The sequence below is a fragment of the Sus scrofa genome, chromosome 9 (genome assembly GCF_054392235.1).
Source record: "Sus scrofa isolate SSC_HxYL_T2T_F1_AM1 chromosome 9, Sscrofa_HxYL_maternal_Yorkshire_Landrace_v2.0, whole genome shotgun sequence".
Lineage (NCBI taxonomy): Eukaryota > Metazoa > Chordata > Mammalia > Artiodactyla > Suidae > Sus > Sus scrofa.
The window spans coordinates 43,304,166-43,312,557 of NC_139391.1; positions in this window are offsets into that span (position 1 = coordinate 43,304,166).

The following is an 8,392-nucleotide window of genomic DNA, read 5'->3' on the forward strand; positions in this document are numbered from 1 at the left end:
TAACACAGAGACATCACCCACGAGCAGGCGGTCACCTCTGCAGGGCACAGCGATGAAAAAGGAAAGATAAAGTCCCCCCGTCCCTCTTGTGGCTGTGTCTTTGGCATGTGGAAGTTGTGGGGCCAGGAATCAACCTGGGCCACAGCAACAACTGGAGCCACAGCAGTGACGACACTGGATCATTTACCTGATGAGCCACCAGGGAATCAGTCCCCTTTTTTGACCAGTGGAAGGTAAGGGGCTGGTGCCCAGAGGCCTGCACTCTGGCCACAGAGGCTTCTGACAGTCTAGGTTCAGAGAGTCCCAGCTAGAGGGGAATCCTGTTGTCTATGGGGAAGGCAAATACTCCCGAGGAGCCTGCGTGTGGAAGACAGAAAACATCTTCTCATACCAAGCCCTCTGTTCTCCTTTCTCTCCACCTGCTGCCAAAACAATAACCTGCAGTGGTTTTCTTTCAACCAAAAGCTGAGATGGCTTGGGCGGTGGAATCCTGTGGTTATTCTCATCATGGAAAGAGGTAATGCTACGTTAGGTGTGCCCCACCTGAGGTGCAGAAGAACACCTGTTGTGTCCTTTAACAGAACAGGTGTAATGAGAATAATTGAAACACCAGCAGATATCTCTGTTGAATATTTGCCATGCACCAGCCTCTGGGCTAAATACTTCCTGAATACAGTCACTTTTGATCCCATTAACTTTTCATGTTGACTTAGCCCTCTCCTCTGACCTCCCAAACACTTATAACCACATTCTCCAGGGTTGAAGCCCCTGGGAACTCAGGCCAAAAATAAACCCAGGTAATCTCTGAACAGGTGTGTATTACCTTGGGTTGGCTCCAGGTCAATGATTCATTTGCTGATACCTTTAGTGGCTGGCTCATGGCAGGGGAGGGACGAGAAGCAGGAAAGCAACTGGACAGTTCAGAGGTGATGAGACACCTGTCAGTGAGTTGATGGTTTATACTGTGTGATTTGTAAACAGTTGTTTGTCCTGGTGCAGATAGTCTAGTCTGGCAAAAGTCCAGGAGAAGGGAAATATTCTTAGCCTCCATTTTACACAGGAAGGAAGTGAGGCTGAAAGGTGGAATGATTATCCTTAAGGCACACAGCAAGTATACTGCACCATATAGATTTGAACACATGTCCATCTCACACCCAAACCACATCTGCCTCTTTCTAGACCAAATCAGAGCTCAGAGTAAGTCATTAACAGCCTCATCCTGAGACGCTGCTTTGGGAAAGATTCCCGGTGTTCTCCTTACTTGCTGCAAGTAATAAATCCTTCCTTACCCCCCTCCAAAAGAACAAACAAACAAAACAACCCCATCCTGAATACAGAGGAGATGACCAGCTGGCAGAGTCTACATCTTTGGATGGATGTTCCATTGGGGATGAATAAGGGTAGGAAAGTTCTATTGCTCTAATAGAAAATACCTTTATAGACTGGGGAGTCATGTCCTAACCAAATATTTTTTCTTTAACTATGAGTCACAGTTATAGACTCTCAGAGATAGAAGGGATGTTGGTAGTGTCCATGAGGATTTGGGTTTGATCCCTGGCCTTGCTCAGTGGGTTGAATATCTGGCATTGCTACAAGTTGTGGCATGGGTCACAGATGTGCCTCAGATCCAGTGTTGCTGTGGCCATGGTGTAGGCTGGCAGTTGCAGCTCTGGTTCTACCTCTAGCCTGGAAACTTCCATATGTTGCCAGTACAGCTGTAAAAAGAAAAGAAAAGAAACAAGAAGAGATACTGGAGGACATCTAGTTCCAACTTCCTTTTTTATAGAAGAAAAGGGGCTCAGACAGAGGAATCAGGCTGTTCAAGGTCAAACAGCAAGTGACAAGATTGAGCCTAAATAGAATTCAGGGCTTTTCATTCTTAGGTGCCAGCCTCTCCCATTGCTCTGTGAACTTTCTTCTGTCTTTGGGTTCTTCTCACCATGAAGGACATGTGACAACTTACCCCAACCTCACTTAGTCTGAAGATGAAATTTTCAAAACTTATTTTCCTATCCTCTTTATACTCCTCCTTCCCCTCTTCCAACCCAATTATCTGAATGGATATTTTGGCACCAGTGCAATCTACCTAGACAGGGAAGCAGGCACAGATTTCCTCACTTCCTGGATTGGAAAGACACTGGGATTGTTTTTTTAAAAAGTATCTTGAGGACTTACATTAAACCATAATAATAAAGATTGTTCTACTGATAAAATTATAGACAAATAGACCAATTAAACAACATAGTCTAGAATCAGGACCCCCCACACACATATTTGGTCACCTAATTTTTGATAAAGGTGCAATGCCATGGGAGCAAGGATGGCTTTTTTCAATAAGTAAGTGGTGTTGAGTCAACTGAATATCCTTATTTGGAAAAAAAAAATTAATCCCTACCTCACACCAAAGAAATACATTATAATTCCAAATGAGAAAGGTAAATTTATAAAAAGCTTTAGAAAAAAAACACAGAAGGTTATCTTCAGGATCCAGCCTAGATGGAGATTTCTTCAGCAGGACATATAAACCTAAGCAGTAGGGAAAAAAATGGTGCCAGCTACTCCCATTTAAACTATGTTAAAATGAATAACTTCAATTAATAATTTAAAAAGCAAACCCCCACAACCAAGAAAGCAAAAAGGCAGGGCATGGAGTTGGAGGAGATATTTTCAAAATATATATCTATCAAAGGATTTATATTCAGAAAGTATAAAGAACCCTACAAATCAGTAGGAAAAAAGGCAGATATTCAAAAGAAAAAATGGGTTTAAAGACTTGAACTGAACTTCTTCGAGAGAAGATCTCCAAGTAACCAATAAACATATGAAAAGGTACTCAACTCTTTTGATAATCATGGGTATTAAAATCACTGTGAAATATCACTATGTTTTCAGTGGAAGCCTTAATATAAAAAAGAGATGATATCAAGTTTTGGGTGAGGCTGAAGGACAATCAGAACTCTCAGACACTGCTGGTAGGAGTGAGAATCGGAACCACCATTTTGGAAAATAATTTGGCAGTTTCTACTGATGCAAAGCACAAACACCTAGCACTAACAGAAAACATATGTATATTTATCAAAGGTCTCATAAGCATGTTCAGAGCGGCATTAGTACAAGCGAAATACTGGAAACAAACCGCATATTTATCAACAATGGAATGGAGAGATAAATTGGATATATTCACACTCTGGGAAACTATATAGAAATGAGAGAACAAACTATAACCAATGCAGCATCATGGATGCATCTAACAAATACAACGGTGAATGAAAGCAAGCAGACACGATGGAGAACAAACTGTATGAATCCATTTTTATAAATCCAGAAGCAGGTAAAACGAATCTATAGTGTTGAAGTTGGGGTAGTGGTCACCTGTGAAAGGAGATGGTAACTGGGGAGGGGCAGAAGGGGGGCCCCTGGTGGGCAAGTGGAAACGTTTCTTCGGTTTCGTGGTACGTTTGGTGAAAACCATTGAGTGGCACATTTTGCGTTAAACTACCTAAAACATATCTTCGATTTATTTTTCTTTTATAAAATGGAGGAAAGTCAGAAGAAAGAAGCAATGTCTATTCATACCTACTTTAAGCCTGCCATCATGCTAGATTTTATGGGCATTAACTCCTATAATCCTCCCAATTGTTCTATGAGATAGATGCTAGGTCTTCCATGTCCCAGATGAGCAAACTGAGACCCCAGAAGGATCACTGTCCAAGGCCCCATGCTGTTAACAAGTGCTGGAACCAGACATAACCTAGGATTTAAATCCAAGTCTGCCTGGGCCAGGAGTCCCTCTTTCCTCCACATCATGGTGCTTTCAAGGAAAAGGCAGTAACGTTGGGGTCCGAAGATCTGGTTTTGAAGCCTAGTGCTATCACTCCCACCTTGTATGACCTTGGGTCAATCAATCTAGCTGGTTCTTGACATCCTCCTCTCTGGTTTGGGGGAATTTTGGCAGGGGTAGAAAGGGGATGCTGGTAGAAGGCTCTGGTAATATACACAAAAATCACATCACAGAGCCCCATACTCAGCAGATGAGGAATCGTTTTCACTTCATCTAAACCCTACTAGGCATGCATGCCCTTCCTAGCAGGGGTGTGGAGCTCAAAGCAAAATTCACCAGGCCCCTCTCCCTGGTGTCACCATTCTAGTAAATTCAGATGAAAGCGAACATCAAGGGCAAGTTTGGTGGGAAAAAGGAGCCGTGTTCAGCCTGAGGGTTTGTGTGAACGTGGGCAGAAGGCCTGGCTTCAGTGCTGAGGGAGTTTGCTAGAGACCTTATGTAAATGAGCTTCCGGTCTGTTGTTTTAACACCAGCTGGCAGGGTCAAGTCCAGTGTCTCCCCTAGAGTTGTCTCCTTGATAAGACAAGTTGGAATCCTGGAGAAAGATCTTCCCAAACCTGCTAGAATCACTCTCTTATTTAAACACCAAGGATTCTACAACCTCCTTTCTCAACAGAATGGAGTGAAACTTTTTTTCAGAGTCCCCTAAGAAGAGTCAGGAAAATGGATGGACGGTAAATAGCATCTGTATTTGTTCAACATTATGTCACCTGTCCCCACACTGTTTTATGTCTGCTGAGGAGGTACGAGCTCCTTGGGTTGGGAGGGGGAGTGGGGACCTGAGCTCTAGGGGGCGCCCTTCCAGGCAGAGCATGTGGCTGGATTTTCTATGAACTTAAGATCACGGTCACGTGCTCTACGAGAGGCACACGGAAAAAAGATACCACCAGTTCTGGGCAACGTGGAAGAGTGTCCTTGCTCATCCTCAAAGACCTTCTCTCCCTTTTAAAGGCTTAGAGATCCATGCTACGGGTGGGCTGGGGGAAGGTGAGAGTTTTAGGGGGAGGGATGGCAGGCAGTGAGCAGGAGTGCCCTCCACCGAGCCTGCCTGCCCCCACCCTATCCCCCTCATCTTTACAGAAGTCTTCATTTCTCTGTTGCTAAATTGCACACATTGATCTGCTGTGTACAAAGTTGCAAAGCAAGTTGGCAGGAGCGCTCGAGTGTATCAGGTCTACTAGGGAATAAATATACTTGGGTTTCTAGTTTAAATGAGCTGAGAGCTAGGGAATGGCTTGACAGCCATGGGGAGCCCAAGCGTCTCTTTCCCACCAAGTAAGTCCCTGGTAGGTTGGAGCTGTCAGTCATCGCTGCCCCATGGGTACCTGCCCTTGGGGACAGAGGTCCCCACCCACATGGCTGGCCTGTCACTGCAGAGAAGAGGCGTGGGTGGGAGCGAGGCCAAGGTGGTTGGTGGCTGGTGGCTGGGAGGGAGGTGCTTTTTAAATGCTGACGGCCCTGACCTCGCTCCACTCAAGGTCCTGTTGCCAGTGCGGCAGCTTTTCCAAGGGGGAGGGGACAGGCCAAGAGGGGACCCTGGCCCTGGCTCTGGGCTCTTGATCCACAGCCACCTGGGTACAGCCTGTCTGCTCTGCTACCTTTTCTAATATTAATATCTTGATTAATTCCAGACCAATTATTCTCTTTGTTTTTCTTTTTTCCTAGCCTTTGCAAACCACCTACTCCTCTCTAAGAGTGACTTTGATTGAAGTTTGAGGTTTTCAGGTTCAGCTGTTTTCTGGGTACTTGTTATTGGGAAATGTAGCAATTTCCCCCCAGTAAAGAGGGAGAAGGTCCCTCTCCCTCCCCCCTCCCCCCCTCCCCCCCATCTCCTAGTGTGTCATAACTTTAAAAAAAGGCCTGTGAGATATAGTTATTTATTCTTCTCCATCCGTCCTCCCTCAACTCGATTTTGGGCTGAGGCCAAAACTTGGGGGAAACAAAGAAGCAGTCATCCGAAGAGTCTCCTTCAAAGCAGAAGTGTTTGGTCCTGTGACCGCTGCCCTCCTGATGCGATGCTGCCGTCTGGGGTTAGTGGGGGGTTGGTGGGGAGATAAGGGGGGCCCGGGGGGCACTCGGCCTGGCTGGCCCTCACCCGAGGCCAGCACGTGTGGTTATGAATGATCCCCTTGTGTTGGAAGCACTCGGCCCAGAGGGAGCCTTGTCAGAAGGTAATTGCCTCCTCCTGCCTCCTCCCCGGTCGGCCTTGCTGAAATTTATAGCTCCCCTCAATAAATCTATTGTGGGGTGCCTGAGGAGGCTGTGGGGGTGGGTTGGTGCTTGGGAACCTGGGGAGGTGGGACCCAGGCAGGGACCAGGGGAGCCCCTGCCGGGCAGGAGGCATAGGCAGAGAAGGCAGTATCCCCTCCCCTTCCCTCCAGTCTGGGCCTCTTTTCTTCGGAAGGAGGCCTTGGCTGCCTGCACACCCCCAGGAGGGCTGAGAAGCTTGGCTCCCAGCCTCTGCTCCAGATGAGGTGAGGAGGCTCTTTAAGGAAGTCCTTGCCCGGAGAGAAGGGGTGCAAGGTGGGGCCCCCCAGAGATAGCAGGAATATCTTCTCCCAAACCCACCGCCCCCACCTCTGCAATGAATCAGGCCAGGGGTTCTTCCCAGTCCACTGTTCCTGGGCTTTTTTTTCCCCCTCCTGATTTATTTTATTGCTATTCTGAGAAGGAACATATACATACACACACAGACACACACACTCACAGACACACACACATACCAGCAACTCAAAGGCATAATGAAAAAAAAGATTGGTTTCAAAAAGCTGGGGAGGTCGGAGTCAGGGCCCTGAGCCTAACTGGGCATTTCCCCGTGGGGAAGATGAAAGCCATAGAGCCCAGGGTGGGGACTACACCCCAGCCCACCCCTGCTGCTCACTGGCTGATCCCAGCCTTCAGCCCCCCTCGGCCTCACTGCTGCTCTCTTGCAGGGCTGAGGTCAGGAGGCACCTGCTGGGGGCCAGCAGCTGAAAGGCAGGCCAGGACCCTGTTGGGGAGAGGGGAGCCAGGACTGCCGCAGGCTTGGGAAAGAGGGCCATGGGGGAGCAAACTGAGCCTCCGAGGAGAGACTGGGTTGAGGCTGGGTTGGTGTAGGGTGGTTGAAGGGCTCAGTCGGAGCTTCCAGATGAGGCTGCAAGATCTCCACTCAGTGTGGTCCTGGGCTGGGGATGGAGGGAGGCTGGCAAAGGGAAGCAGCTGGTTCCGAGAAGATCAGGTGGGCCCAGAAACGAGACTGGCAGGAGCTCAGCTTCTCTAGTGCCTCGTCAAGATCCACGCATATTTGTCCTCTGCCTCAACAAGACTCAATCACTATTGCCCCAAAATTAAAAACGAAAAACTATAAACAGACCCACGGAGGCATGAGTTCTGCTCAGAGCTGCTGCAGAGGCAGCCCCAGGGGCGGTCACAGGGCGGTCTGGGAATTCAGGCAGAAGTGGCCTCCGCCGGTACACGCTGTGTCCCATGGCAGATTTTGGTGTGGTAAGGGGTCTATTTGTTAAATTCTCATCGATGTCCAAGGGGCCCTGTGTTTACTCCATTAGGAAACCGGATGGAGCCAATCAATGCTAGAAGGGCTCTAGTTAACTCCCGAGGGAAGACAAATATAAACAGCAGCATTCAAATCGATGTACAATCCCGCCCCCCACTGCATTTGGTTAGGGGGGCTGCCAGCAGGCCTGGGCGGCAAGCCTGGGCTGTCATGGGGCCAGGCTCCACCCCGAAGGGCAGGAGCACACAGGGGACCTCGTGGACATCAGGGCCTGGCTGGCTTCTGAATCTGAGCCGGGTTCTGCAACAGCCATGGGCCTTGGGCAAGTCAGGTGGCCTCCCTGACCCTCAGTCTCTTCTTCAGAAGGGCAGTCACTGAGGGTGAAATGCAGTTCCCAGCTCCTCAGGCACCTTCATCCTCTTCCTTGATGTTCTTCACCCTGTGAGGGGGCACCATCGTCGTTATTTCCACTTAGTTAACGAAATGCCGCTTAGAAACATTAGGTGACTTCACTAAGGCAGATAGAAAACCAGTGTCATCATGGAGTTCCCGTCGTGGCGCAGTGGTTAACGAATCCGACCAGGAACCATGAGGTTGCGGGTTCGGTCCCTGCCCTTGCTCAGTGGGTTAACGATCCGGCGTTGCCGTGAGCTGTGGTGTAGGTTGCAGACGCGGCTCGGATCCCGCGTTGCTGTGGCTCTGGCATAGGCGGGTGGCTACAGCTCCAACTGGACCCCTAGCCTGGGAACCTCCATATGCCGCGGGAGCGGCCCAAGAAATAGCAACAACAACAACAAAAGACAAAAGACAAAAAAAAAAAAAAAAAGAAAGAAAAAAAAAGAAAACCAGTGTCATCAATCCAGGCTCTATGACAAGGCCTGTATGCCTTCCTCTAGGCCACACCATTTCTGGAAGGACTTTCCATTGCATTACCGAGTAGCTTCCCTCTCAGCCCATAAGGTGGTTACTGTCGTTACCACCAAGTTACCAGTTAAGGAGTAATCCCGAGGCTCAGAGAGAGAAGAGACTGATCCGAGGTCATTTGTATTTTCTGAATC